This window comes from Pogona vitticeps, chromosome 1 (genome assembly GCF_051106095.1).
Source record: "Pogona vitticeps strain Pit_001003342236 chromosome 1, PviZW2.1, whole genome shotgun sequence".
NCBI lineage: Eukaryota > Metazoa > Chordata > Lepidosauria > Squamata > Agamidae > Pogona > Pogona vitticeps.
The window spans coordinates 198,660,841-198,673,871 of record NC_135783.1 but is presented as its reverse complement, the minus strand read 5'-3'; the positions used below and the strand labels follow the sequence as shown (position 1 = coordinate 198,673,871).

The following is a 13,031-nucleotide window of genomic DNA, read 5'->3' as shown; positions in this document are numbered from 1 at the left end:
AGTGCAGGGGTAAAAAATTGTGAGAGGCACAGTTCAAAACATGCGAAAGGCTGAAGGTTTTCCATTCCTGAAGCATTTCCTTTACCGCAGCCCCCCTCATCCTCAACCATTGCAGTTGCTGGGGAAAGCTAATATGAAGTATCATTTGGCCTGAAAGCATCCTGACTTTAAGTAGAAAAGAATATGCAATGGGTGTTACTCTGGCAGAAGTACTCGCCAGTGCTTGCCATTCTATTGCCCAGCTAGCACATTGCCAGCAGGTTTGACCTCTTTAGTTGACGTCATCGCTAGTGTATTAAGAGTGTTGCTAACTGTAGTGAAAGATAAAATCCCTTTACTTTTACTCCTTGGCAAATCCAAAGTCTGAAAAAAGAGCTCCTTGTTTAGGAATAGCAGCTAATAGTCAAATGTGTTGGTTCTCTGTGGCTTCCTTTGTGAGGAGGTGATGACTTTTCTGGTAATTTTCACATGAGTGGGTCACACACTGCTCAGGCAGTTGCAGGAACCTCCCCGGGACCTTTTAACACCTTAAAGAAGGGTTTTAAAAGGGTGAAATTGCCACGTGACGTATTAAAATTGTTTTGCTGGTGACTCTGCATACAGAATCCAACCAGAGTGACATTTTACTCTGTTGAAGAGTTTTGAATTTCTGGTAAAATTCTCTTTTTGTTACACCATAGGAATATGGAGATCTACAGAGGAGAGCAGCTCTATGTTCCCCAGAGTCCACCCCTTACTGATTAACTGACACTTAAAGCCTCAGTAACTCACCCTGAGACATTTGTAAAAGAAAGAGTAAAAATGTTTCTTTATTACAGTTGCTTGAAATTACAGACTTGTGTATACTGATTTCTTTACCGTATACATGCTAGCAACCAGTGCGACAGTGACAGCAACAAATAACTGCCACCAACGAACAAAAGGGAGGGCTAGAACACTCAGCAGACAGGTCAAAATTTACTACTTGACTGGTCACAATTTACTACTACTGTACTACTAATGATGAGCTGTTAAGTTTATTCCTACTTGTGGCAGCCCTTCTCAGGGTTTTCTAAGTAAAAAAGTACTTAGAAGTGATTTACCAATACCTTTGGTGTATGTGTATGCGTATTGGTGCTCTAAAAGGTAAAGGTAAAGGTTCCCCTTGACAATTTTTGTCCAGTCGTGTTCGACTCTAGGGGGCGGTGCTCATCCCCGTTTCCAAGCCATAGAGCCAACGTTTGTCCAAAGACAATCTTCCATGGTCACTTGGCCAGTTCGACTTAGACATAGAATGCTGTTACCTTCCCACCGAGGTGGTCCCTATTTATCTACTCGCATGCTTTTGAACCGCTAGGTTGGCGAGAGCTGGGTCAAGTGACAGATGCTCACTCTGTCACGTGGATTCGATCTTACAGTTGAAGATCTACAGACCTTACAGCACAGAGGCTTCTGCAGTTTAACCCGCAGCACCACCATGTCCCTCATTGGGCCACATATTTTGCCCCAAGTCACACTGGTGGCCTCTTCTCCCAGTAGGCACATAGGGAACCAAACTGTACTATTTGAACCCATGCAGCTGCAACTCCATGTAATAATGTGAAATCATGTTAATGTGTGTTGAATCAAATACCCATTTTGCATGTGTGCCTTTAAATTTTTTAACAATGTGCCTGTTAACATATTAACTGATTTAATTGATCTAAATTAATTAATTTTAATTCATCAGAGAAGTGTTTACAGTTCCCTTCCCCCTCATTCATTTTATCCTTGCAATAAATAATCCTTGGAGATCTGTTAGACTAAGAGCAATAGGCCTAAAGTCATCCAGGGAATTTCATGGCATATGAACATTTGAACCAGATCTTGTTCTGTTCCAATTCACCATTGTCCATGACTGTGCCACATAAACTGTCTTAAAAGACAGACATAGATTTTTTAAAAATGGTCTTTATTCGTAGGACAATGGAGTTATAACTTGGGAATACAAACACACACTTCAACTGTTCATTGTGACAGAGAATAGTCCAATAATCATAGTCACAGAAAAGATGCTAGAACATTTTAGAATGGTTGTGGATGATCACAGAACAAATAAAGGCTAATTGCCTTAGAACAAAGGAGTCAACAGCATGATGTCCAAACCAGCGGAGCCTATAGGCAATGCCCTGAGAGCTCTTTTTATTGACTTAGCATAAGTTACATAGTATGTTGTTAGAATTCAGATAGGATGCTAGTTACCTAATCGTAACCAGGATTGGCTCAAATAACCCTTTGATCTTATGCTCTACCTCTAAGCGAAAGGGCAGAAGAAGGGGCTACCCCGCCTGTTGGCAGCTGCTGCTTCCTGCCAGGAGTGTATGCACATCACTGAACAGAATGCAGCTACAACCATTAAGCAGAAGTTTCCCACATTCTCCCTTCTTTTTTAAGCAAAGGCATATATTCTTTCATATATTTGTGAACTACATATAAATCTTTTCGGCGAACACCTTAGGGCGAAGCTTTGAGACAGGTAGTTATTATGGAAAAGAAGGTTGATATACATTGAATAAAGGGAACGTGGTGGCACTGTGGGTTAAACTGCCGAAGCCTCTGGGCTGCAAGGTCAGAAGACCAGCAGTCGTAAGATTGAATCCACGCGACTGGGTGAGCTCCCATCGCTTGTCCCAGCTCCTGCCAACCTAGCAGTTTTAAAGCATGTAAAAATGTGAGTAGATAAGTAGGTACCACCTTGGTGGGAAGGTCACGGCATTCCGTGTCTAGTCGTGCTAGCCACGTGATGACAAAAACTGTCTATGGACAAACACTGGCTCTTTGGCTTGGAAACAGGGATGAGCATCACACCCTAGAGTCGGACATGACTGGACTAAATGTCAAGGGGAACCTTTACTTTTACCTATACATTGAATAAAACAAAAGCATGCCGGTCACTGGAACAGAATGCAACTACAACCTTTAAGCAGAAGTTTCATACAAATATGTCATGCTGCTGTAGCAGTTAGGATGTTTTCCTGAAACTTGAGCCCAGAGTGCAGGACATGCAACAATGGGCTCACATTACAGGAGGCTATATTTCAGTTGAATAACAGGAAAAACATCCCAACTGTTAGAGTAGTATGACAATGGAACCGATTACCTTTAGAGGTGGTGAGTGCTCCAACACTGGAGGCATTCAAGAGAAACTTAGACAACCATCTGTCAGGTCTGCTTTGATTTGGATTCCTGCATTAAGCAGAGGGTTGGGCTTTACCGCCTTATAGACTCCTTCCAGCGTCATGATGATTCTATGTCAGAAGACACACAGTACATCCCAGGCAAAATTAGAAAGAGCATTATCTACAAGATCAGGAGAAGAATGTAAAACAGCATCAAAAATCATTTTCCCAAACTGACGTGCTTATCTACAGCATTAATTTGGCTGTTATGTTTGTTAATAAACAGAAATAAACAGATATAATGTGCCATAGAATTTGTCATTCATAATTAGCCCTCTGGAAAGATAGTTTTAGTTCATAGAGTTGCTCAGCTAAGGTACCTTACAGGCATCCAGTTCTGTATTAAGCGTTTATAAAATTCACTGGAACTGACATATAATGCAGGAGTGTTTCCTTTCTGTCTACGATTTGCTGGAATGGTATTTAGTCTTCATACAATAAAGTTTTAGGAGCTTCTTCAGAGATGAATGAGAAGGACAGCTTTGGGTTTTGTTCTAAAAAATGCCCAGCAATTGGAATGAAGGAATGATTGTTTTATTAAGAGGACGGTGCTTTATTCTTTAACAAAGAAAAAGAAGAATCAGCAGCAGCTTCTATTCATTATTACCGGTAGAACCATCATAATATAAGTCCTACCCCCAAAATAAGTCCCAGTTAAGTAAAACCCCACCCTCCACTGTTGTGCAGCAACCAGAAGAAGATGACACGGCTGTATTTGAATAAATATAGATTGTTGTACTTGGAAAAAAAAAACATCCCCTGAAAATAAGCCCTAATGCGTTTTTGGGAGCAAAAATGAATATAAGACCCTGTCTTATTTTTGGGGAAACACGGCAGAACCATTGTGGACTGGGGAAAAGGATGCAAGACTTTCAAGAAGGAAACCCCATCCAACCTTGGAGTTTTATACAAGCAGCTTCACATATAGTAATACCATCCATAATTACAGATTCTGGGCATTTTGATTTTATGGGTGGACTCCTCTTTAGACAGCAGTGTATATTATTTGATCAACTTGGGAGAAGACTAGGATGAACTACAGGCAGATTAGTTTTCTTTTTCAACTCCTGTTTATGAGTTTTATTTATGCAGAGAGAAATCTGACTTGAATATAAAAACCTGCAATATGCTGGAGGTCTGAGGAGAAAAGCCTCTGTTCACTAGTCTTGACAGTCCCCCAGTGGCAGGCAATTCAGGATGTGATCATCACATCTGGCGAACCCTTCAGAGGTCCTAATGAACATGCTCAGAAATGTAGACTCTGTGTTGCCTTTGTGTGTATTCGTCTCTTTGGAATTAAAGGAGTGCAGTGTAGGCAATGAAAAGCTTTTGCTTTTTTGTTTTTTGTTTTATTGCCAGATGGCTTAGTAACTAATTATATCATTCTGTGCATAAATAAATAAATAAAAAAAAAATAAAAAAAAACGCTAGACAAAAATAATAGGGCAAACCAGGGCAAAATCAGTATTTTAGCTCAGACCTTGTAGTGCTGACATTTGCATGCTGGTAATCTTGTGGAAATTAATTTATCAGTCTGCTCCTGTTGGAGTGTAGCTATATCTAATGTCACTTCTATCAGCACAGGAACCCACAGGTCTTGTACCTTACTTGCAGAAACAGTCTTCAGGTGTAGAAAAATCCTCTTTCCTCTTCAACCCATTATAGTTGCAGTTGGTGAGAAGAAAGTCCCACGTCCTGAGTGCAGTATCAGAGCTCATGCGCTGGCAGATCTATGTGCTTTTATATTTTCCAAGACCGACCTCCCCAGTGTGGTCCTATTCTACACAGTAATTATTTGAGCTTCATCCCTGCCCGCCAACCAGCCTTAGCCAGGACAGCAGACAGCTATGGGTGTTGTGGTCCAAAATATCTTGGGGATGTGTGTACCACCTGGAAGAACTCCGCTCAGAGAAAATTTTAAAAGTGATAGTGAGTCAGAGCTACACGGCACTGCCGTCTTTGTCAAGCTTAGCATCGTCATTGTGCCTCTTTTAGCTGACCAGCTAATCTTGACTTCCCCTTTTGTCCGTACAAATAATTCTTGCTTGCACCACTGAAGCACAAATGAATTCTTAGGATGAGGACCACCTCTGAACGTCCCCTTGGCTCGTAATTTTAAATGATGCAATCGGATTCTGGAAGAAAATCTGTGATCAGCATCTTTGAAGGTTTTATCCGCCTTAAAAGAAAAAAAAAGATCAATTGCTTCTTAAAACAACAATTACCATCTCTGAGGAATTGTCAGAGGACAAAAGTGGTCTTCAGTAGGAAAGAATAACATTTTCTGTTAGATAGTTTTCCTGGAATTGTGCTGTATGTTTTTTCCCCCTTCTTGGTAAAAGGCAGTACAGTATTTTCACTGGTTGAGTGACAATAGATTGTTAATGGAGAAACCAGTTGTGTTCCATCAGAAAGGTGGAGGATTTGGCAAGAGCTGAAACCACAGTTACAGGCATCAGCTTAGATAACACAAATGCTTGGGAAGCATTTCCCCTGAATTTTCTTCTGCTTGTCGCTCAGAATCATTCTGTGCAATGAGAACCGTGTTAGGCAGGCTCTGAATGCTGGACCACTCAGCTTGCTGCAACGCCAACCTGTGCTCAGCCATCACAATGCAAGGGTGACCTTCACAGAGCCTAGGAAGTAAATCTTGTTTGTCTAGCATCCCAGTATAATTAGTAATGGTTGCTGGAGCAACAAGAAATCCTCAGCAAATTTGAAATTGATGACCAAATTGCCAGCTGGAGCATAAAAGGGTAAACGGTTTAAAGGGTTAAAGAAAATTTTATCTATTACAAACAGATTCTGTTCTCCAGCTGTTCTGTTCACTTGCTTGCTGAAAGCCAGTTGAATACTGTACAAGAAACACATAGGACAGAGTACAGTTTTATTGCTAGTAAGTTCCAATGAATTCATAGAAATTTTCCTTTGGGGGCAAAAGTGTGTATTGGCATCTAACTAAAAGCAAAGTATTATTAAAATATATAAAAATAATCAGCATAATTGGAGATGCTAAATATAATAAAGAAATATTATTAGATATAATATGAGAGAAATAAGGACTAAAATAGATTGAAATGCTAGAAAATGTTTAAAGTTCCTTCTGAATTAATTCAATACATTTTGGGCTTAAATCAAATCCTTACCTATGTGCGCACAAACATTTTATGGCTTTGTGTTGGCGACTGGCCAGTCCTTCCCTCTGTATAACTGTTTGCATATAATGTACATTATAGTTATATTGATTCTGTTTATTCTTATGCAGTTGTTCTGTGTTATTCACATCTGATCTGTTGATTGTACAAATAAAAAACATATATGTTTGCATCTTCTCCTCACTCAATTCAAGTAAAAGAGACAGAATTTTTTGGACCAGGCCGAGACATGCATGGTGGACTCAAAGAGATCCATTAATTAATACCTCACCTTTCTGGTAAAAATAGCACTCAGGGAAGTTAATGATAAAATACAGATGGAATGTAGCATAATTTAAATTTATCCATGACTATTAAAACTACCAGAGAAGAATGTGCCAGTTAGAAATATTTTTTTTAATGAACAGGACCTGGTGTATCAACAAGATGGCTCAACAGCCAACAACTGTATAAAGATGTCTTTGTTGACCAAGAGAGATAGACTAGATGTCTCTCCGTTAACAGAGAATTCAAAACATTAGACCTCCCAGAGCCTGAGATGGGAGTTCGGGTTTCAGCAGCTGATTTTGGCACCTCTTTATCTGATCACTTTGGTAACGCTCCCTGTATTCTAAAAATGACTGGCGTTTGGGCAAAAAAAGGAGTTTGTGTCCTATTAAAAGCACAAACTGTAATAACTCAAAGCAATCATATCAGTATACTTTAAATGTAACTGTCACGTGGATTCCATCTTATGACTGCTGGTCTTCCGACCTTGCAGCACAGAGGCTTCTGCAGTTTAACCCGCAGTGCCACCACGTCCCTTTTAAAGGCTTGTTATTACACCTCAATAAATCTCTGCAGAATGTTTTACTTGCTGTGTCTGTAATGGAAAAAGGATTTCATGAGCCAGGATTTTTAACTATGGTTTTGTACAATCGTTTTTCTGTATGCGAAGCAAATGCATTAGTGAGTCAGCCTCTTTTTGCACATTTGGTGAAAAAGAAGTGAAGCTAACCAGCATCTTAGACAGATTCTATTATGTTTTGAGTCATTCTGCTTACCTCACTGACAAAAATAACATTATGTAGCTCTAAAATCTAGTTAATGCTCTCACAAAGATGTTTGTTAATAAGATTACAGTTCAGGTTTTTAAACGGTAATGGTGCAAGTTGCAGCTTGAGGCACAGAATTACAGCCTGCTGGTAGAAAAAACTGCACTGGCACATTTAAAATGATATCCTGGGATCTTGCTGCACCCTTGTGTGCAGGTTTGGACCATTGGAGTGTTCATACAGAACGGGATGCTGGGAATGTTGTGTTAACCACTAGGCACTGTACAATATGTTGTGTGTGCCATTCCTCATGTTGAGTTTTGTGTTGCTTTCCAGAGGACATTCCTGGAAACAAAATAATCACTAATTATTCTGTGGAAAATGGGCAGTCCGGTTCTGTCCATTATTTTAACTACTATATTAATGCAAAGAGAGTTTTCTTGGTATTCTGTCAGACTGCTTAGTTGGGTTGGGTACTGGATACATTATATCGCAACAATTTCCAATATTTCATGATAAGACACCATCAAAAGATGGTGCTGGCAGGAATCCTCTTCAGTGCTATGGCCTTCGACACATAGAGCCCCTCAGTGCCCTAGTTTTGCCTCCTTTTAAAAAAAAAACAGCTACACAAAGCTTCTGAGAGATGCCATTTATAGCTTTCAAGTGCGGGGGGGGGCGGGAGGTCTATCTCCGCGGCCCGGTCCGTCTCAGGCCACGGACTGGCACTGGGCCACGGACCAGGGGTTGATGACCTCTGCTGTATATGACTCCCCTTTTACTGAAAGATCTGTAGTAGTAACCAGTTGTTTCCTGGTAAACAACCAGTTGTTTCCTGGTAAACAACCAGTTGTTTCCTGGTAAACAACCAGTTGTTTCCTGGTAAACAACCAGTTGTTTCCTGGTAAACAACCAGTTGTTTCCTGGTAAACAACCAGTTGTTTCCTGGTAAACAACCAGTTGTTTCCTGGTAAACAACCAGTTGTTTCCTGGTAAACAACCAGTTGTTTCCTGGTAAACAACCAGTTGTTTCCTGGTAAACAACCAGTTGTTTCCTGGTAAACAACCAGTTGTTTCCTGGTAAACAACCAGTTGTTTCCTGGTAAACAACCAGTTGTTTCCTGGTAAACAACCAGTTGTTTCCTGGTAAACAACCAGTTGTTTCCTGGTAAACAACCAGTTGTTTCCTGGTAAACAACCAATCAGGACCACCAATAGATGGTCCTGATTTTAACCTTCACAGCCTTGAACAGCTGGAGACCTAACTGTGCAAGATTCTGCCTGTCTCATTATGAACATGCCCATATGCTAAGAACTGTAAGAGAATCCCATGGGACAGTCAGTACTAATGGCTCCAGAAGCTTGCATGTCAGGCACACAGAGGTGGGCTTCCTCCTGCATGGCTTCCCAGTTGTGCAACACATGGCAGTTAGTCTCCACTTTGGCTGTGTTTCGGAACTGTGTTCACAAAATGGTTCATAATGCAAATTTATATAGTGATTTCCCCTGCTTTTTTAAATGGCTGGGTTTTGTTTTAGTTGAAAAAGATTTCTGTAATTGAATTTGCATTTTTGCCCTCCCAACCCCGGAGTAAAGACACAAGACAAGAATTATGGATTTAAACACGGGCCACACTTTATTGATTGATTGATTGATTGATTGATTTGATTTGATTTATATCCCGCCCATCTGGTATATTTATACCACTCTGAGCTGCTAATCAATGTTGCCATCCTTTCGCAAAGGGGGGGGGAGCTTGCCGTAGTGCGGAATCAGGGAAGGGAGGCAAAGGTGAGCCATGCTGCTGAAGCATTGGCTCAGCAGCGGCTCGATCATACTTGTTACAGTACTTTATTGTGTTTTGTGATGATTGCAAACCCCCCCCCCCCCTTTATAGTACTACAAACTAGTGGGAAAGTAGGTTGGAAACGTAATAAATAAGAATATTAATGATAAAACCGGAGGTGGAGCAAAACTGGGCAGGTATCAAGCCAAAGCTGAGCTGTGAGGGAGCTCACCTTGATCAGTCAGGTTCTGGACTAGGCTGATAAAGACGCAAATGTGCACAAGCAGTTAACGTGTCAAATTTGGGTGATCACTGAGGATCACGAGCAAGGAGACCAGGATGATAAAGCAAGGGAGTTTTTGTGACTTCTTAATTTGTAGCAGAGTTGGACAGAAAGGCTTTTGGAAGGCTGGCATATCCCAGGTGTCTTCTCGGGTTAACTGACAGTATTCAGGCTGGAGGTCCAGAAGATGATATTCAGGCTGCGACTTGAGCTTAGGTGGTGCCTCCCCCCCCCCCCCCCCGGAGGAACCGGATAAACTCAGGTCTGCAGGAGAGAGGCCTTTGGTTGCCCTGTTTTGAGACCTGCCCACGAGGCCTTCACTCCATCTCTTTATTTTCTGGCATTTCAACTTGGAGTAATTAATAAGGAGTCCTCTTTGAGATGAAAATAGTTTCAGTGAAATGTCTGTAAAAGCCTACATGCAAGCTGGATCACTTTTTCTTTTTCGTTTCCAGATCTTGATGATTCGGTATGAAAGTGGAATCAAATCATGTCAAGGTACAGTTAAACTTGTTATAAATGTTACATTTCAGTAACTCAGACATCAAATGATATAAGAAAATTATATCATGCATGCAACCGACTTGAAACACATTACGATGCATGGGGAAATGTGTGGTTCTTGCCACACGGTTTGGAGTTGTATTAGTTGGTCATGTAGAAACAGACAGATCTTACACAGACTGATATCCTTGTCTACCTATATTTATAGTTTTCACTTCATCAAGGGAATTAACGGACAGAAACAGATTTTAAATACTTCCAAAGCTATTGTACAAAATCAGATATGGATAGAAGTCTATACAGTGGTGCCTCGCATAGTGAGGTTAATCCGTTCCGGATTAACCTTCGCTATAGCGAAACATCGCTAAACGGAAATAAAAAAGCCATAGAAACGCATTGAACTTTGTTCAGTGCGTTCCTATGGCTTTAAAACTCACCGTTAAGCGATCTTCCTCCATAGCGCCACCATTTTCGCGCCCTTGGTAAGCGAGGGCAGGGCGCGAAAATGCGGTGCGGACCTTCTGGCGGCCATTTTGGAACCGCCGATCAGCTGTTCTCCCCCGCTTCGTTATGCGATATTCGCTAAGCGAATCGCTTAGCAAATATTGCAAAGCGAAAAAACGCCATAGGGGCCATTGCTGAGCGAATGCTCCAGCGATGGCCCAGAGCCCTCGTTAAGCGATTTAATTGCTCAACGGGGCGCTCGTTAAGCGAGGCACCACTGTATTTTATAGTACATATGCTCCATGACGCTTTCCATGGAGAAACTTGTTTTATTAATCAAGCTTTGTAAAATGATTGATTTGGTGTGATTTAAGTGGGAGGAAGATACAAATTCAGAAACACTTGCTATGATCGCGTGGCTTACATTGATCTGTTTATTTAGCTGTGACTGAGGAAAAAAAGACCCTAATTGCTTTTTCTGTTATTATTCAATATGTGTGTGTTTCTTAGAGAATCTGCTTAGCCTACATATGTTTTTGCAGCGTGCAAGATGTCACTAATTTCTGCAACTTCATCTAACTTAATAATAATGTTATTACAAAGCCTTTCATCTTTTTCCAAGGACAATTCTAGTTGGTTAAGAATAGAAAAGTAACCTGGCTGCTTAAAATACAATAGAAGCTAGTTTTTGCACATCAGGTTGTATTGCACGACTACACCGCTGAATTAAATTGGGAGTTGTTTGGGGGTTTTAGAAATCAATATAATGTCAAATGGTTTATGTGTTGTGTACATCCTTATGGAACAACTTTTAGTCTGGTTGTAAGCTGTGTGGTATATTGGCACTTTGGCACTCCGGGTCCCAGTTTTCCTGTTTTTCCTCTGTACTGGAAAATTAATTCTTCACCACAACTATACCTTGTGCCTTTCTTGAGGCAGAGCTTTTCTGTCTTGAGGCAGCTGATGTCAGGCACGGCAATTTTTATTCAGCAAAGCCAACATCAGCATCGGCAACCTACAACACAGCCCACAACTACTCTAACAACTGTTTCCTCTATCCTCATGTTCTTGTCTAAATCACACTTTTTAATATTTGGTTTTTTAAAATATAAGTTTTGAACTGACATAGCACTAGATCGACACAGTGCTAAAACAGAAACAGATAAAGGGGGTTAAAAAGGAAGAGTTCACATTGCAGGGTATCCTGTTGACCAAAACCCATTGTTCTGTAACCCAAAATTCAGCAAACTCTGCAGACCCCCCCCCCACAGTCTTTACTCCAGCAGAGGTGATCACACATGCCAAAATGAGTTTAGAGAAAGCATGAACAGAATCGATTTAAAATAAACAATCCCCATGTGGATGTGTGTGTTTTTTTAAAAAAGAAGCCCACTTCCTGGCAAAAAAATTTGCACACTTAGCTGTACATTGTGTAGTTGGAGATTTTTTTATTTGCTTTCAAGTGTGCCAAACCAAACACAAAAACAGAGATATTACGATGTGTAGTTGAGCCTTGAGTCAATTTGATTGACACTGCTGTAGCTATTTAAGAATGTTGTAATGATGAAAACAATGCATTCACTCTGTTCCATGCCAGTACAATATTCACTTTATGGTTCATATGGTATTTTCTTAACACCTCTATATGGTGTTAAAGCAATATAACATTTTCTCTTTTTCTCTATGAAACACATCATGTACTGTACATCTTGTAGGGGTTTCTTTGGCTGAGATGTAGGAGAGAGTGGGAAACTGTCAGCATGGTGCTAAAATGCTTACATTAGCTAAAAAATATGGAAGAATTGTGCCTGGCAGTTGAAATGGAAGGTGGTCTGGAGTCAAAGCCATCCTTTGAAACCTTCGCTATAGTGGGTGCCGATGGCTTCCAGGAGGCAAAATGGCAGCCAAAATGTTTCAGACAGTAGTAATGTTTTTAAGCAGTGTCTCTGCAGGTAAACCTTCTAGTTTTAAAATTTATAGTTGTACAAACGTTTATTTAAACCACAGACTCTTTTATAATCCATCTTTTATATAATCCAACTTTTATTTTCACACACCTTGTAAAGAGCCAGATAAGCTTGTAGAATTTACCCTGTCTTTCCTGACAAAGACGGCCAAGGCTAAACCCAGATGCAAATACATCTCAACCATCTGTTTCAGCAAGTAGGGCTTAGAGAGAGGCTCTAAGTTTGTTACTGGATTTTCGGTTCAGTAAAAGTTTCTTGGGTACCCAGTGTGGTGTAGTGGACAGAACTCAGGAGGCCTAGTTCCGAATCCCCATTCAGTCACGGAAACTCACTGGGGTAGTGGAACTGGTAAAACCCCTCCTTAAATATTTCACTTACCCTGAAAACCCTATTAGGGTCAGCTATGAATCAGTTCTGATTTGATGGCACGGGAGAACAAAGCTTTCTTAAGAAATAGGCTCAGAACTGCCACCAGTAAATAATCCCGAAGTGCTCCCTTTTTTCAAAAAGGCTTTAATAATCCCCCAGTTTCAGTTCCCTTCCATAGGTATAAGAAGCCAAGGTGAGCTAAGATTGAGAATATCGGTGACCTGGCTCATTTCAGCTCATCGTAATTGGAACTGATGCTGTGAGTTCAGGTGAGAGAATGCCCTGCATACGT

General features: G+C 40.7%; 1 protein-coding gene across 10 annotated transcripts in view; it reads left to right on the top strand.

Moving 5' to 3' along the window:
* OSBPL6 (oxysterol binding protein like 6) overlaps positions 1-13,031 on the top strand; it is a 124,398-nt gene that overhangs the window by 24,910 nt on the left and 86,457 nt on the right. For all 10 annotated transcript variants that reach the window (XM_078393898.1, XM_078393880.1, XM_078393914.1 and 7 more), the window contains exon 2: positions 9,911-9,953. The gene's annotated coding sequence lies outside the window, so the exon portion shown is untranslated. The remainder of the gene's footprint in view (positions 1-9,910; positions 9,954-13,031) is intronic.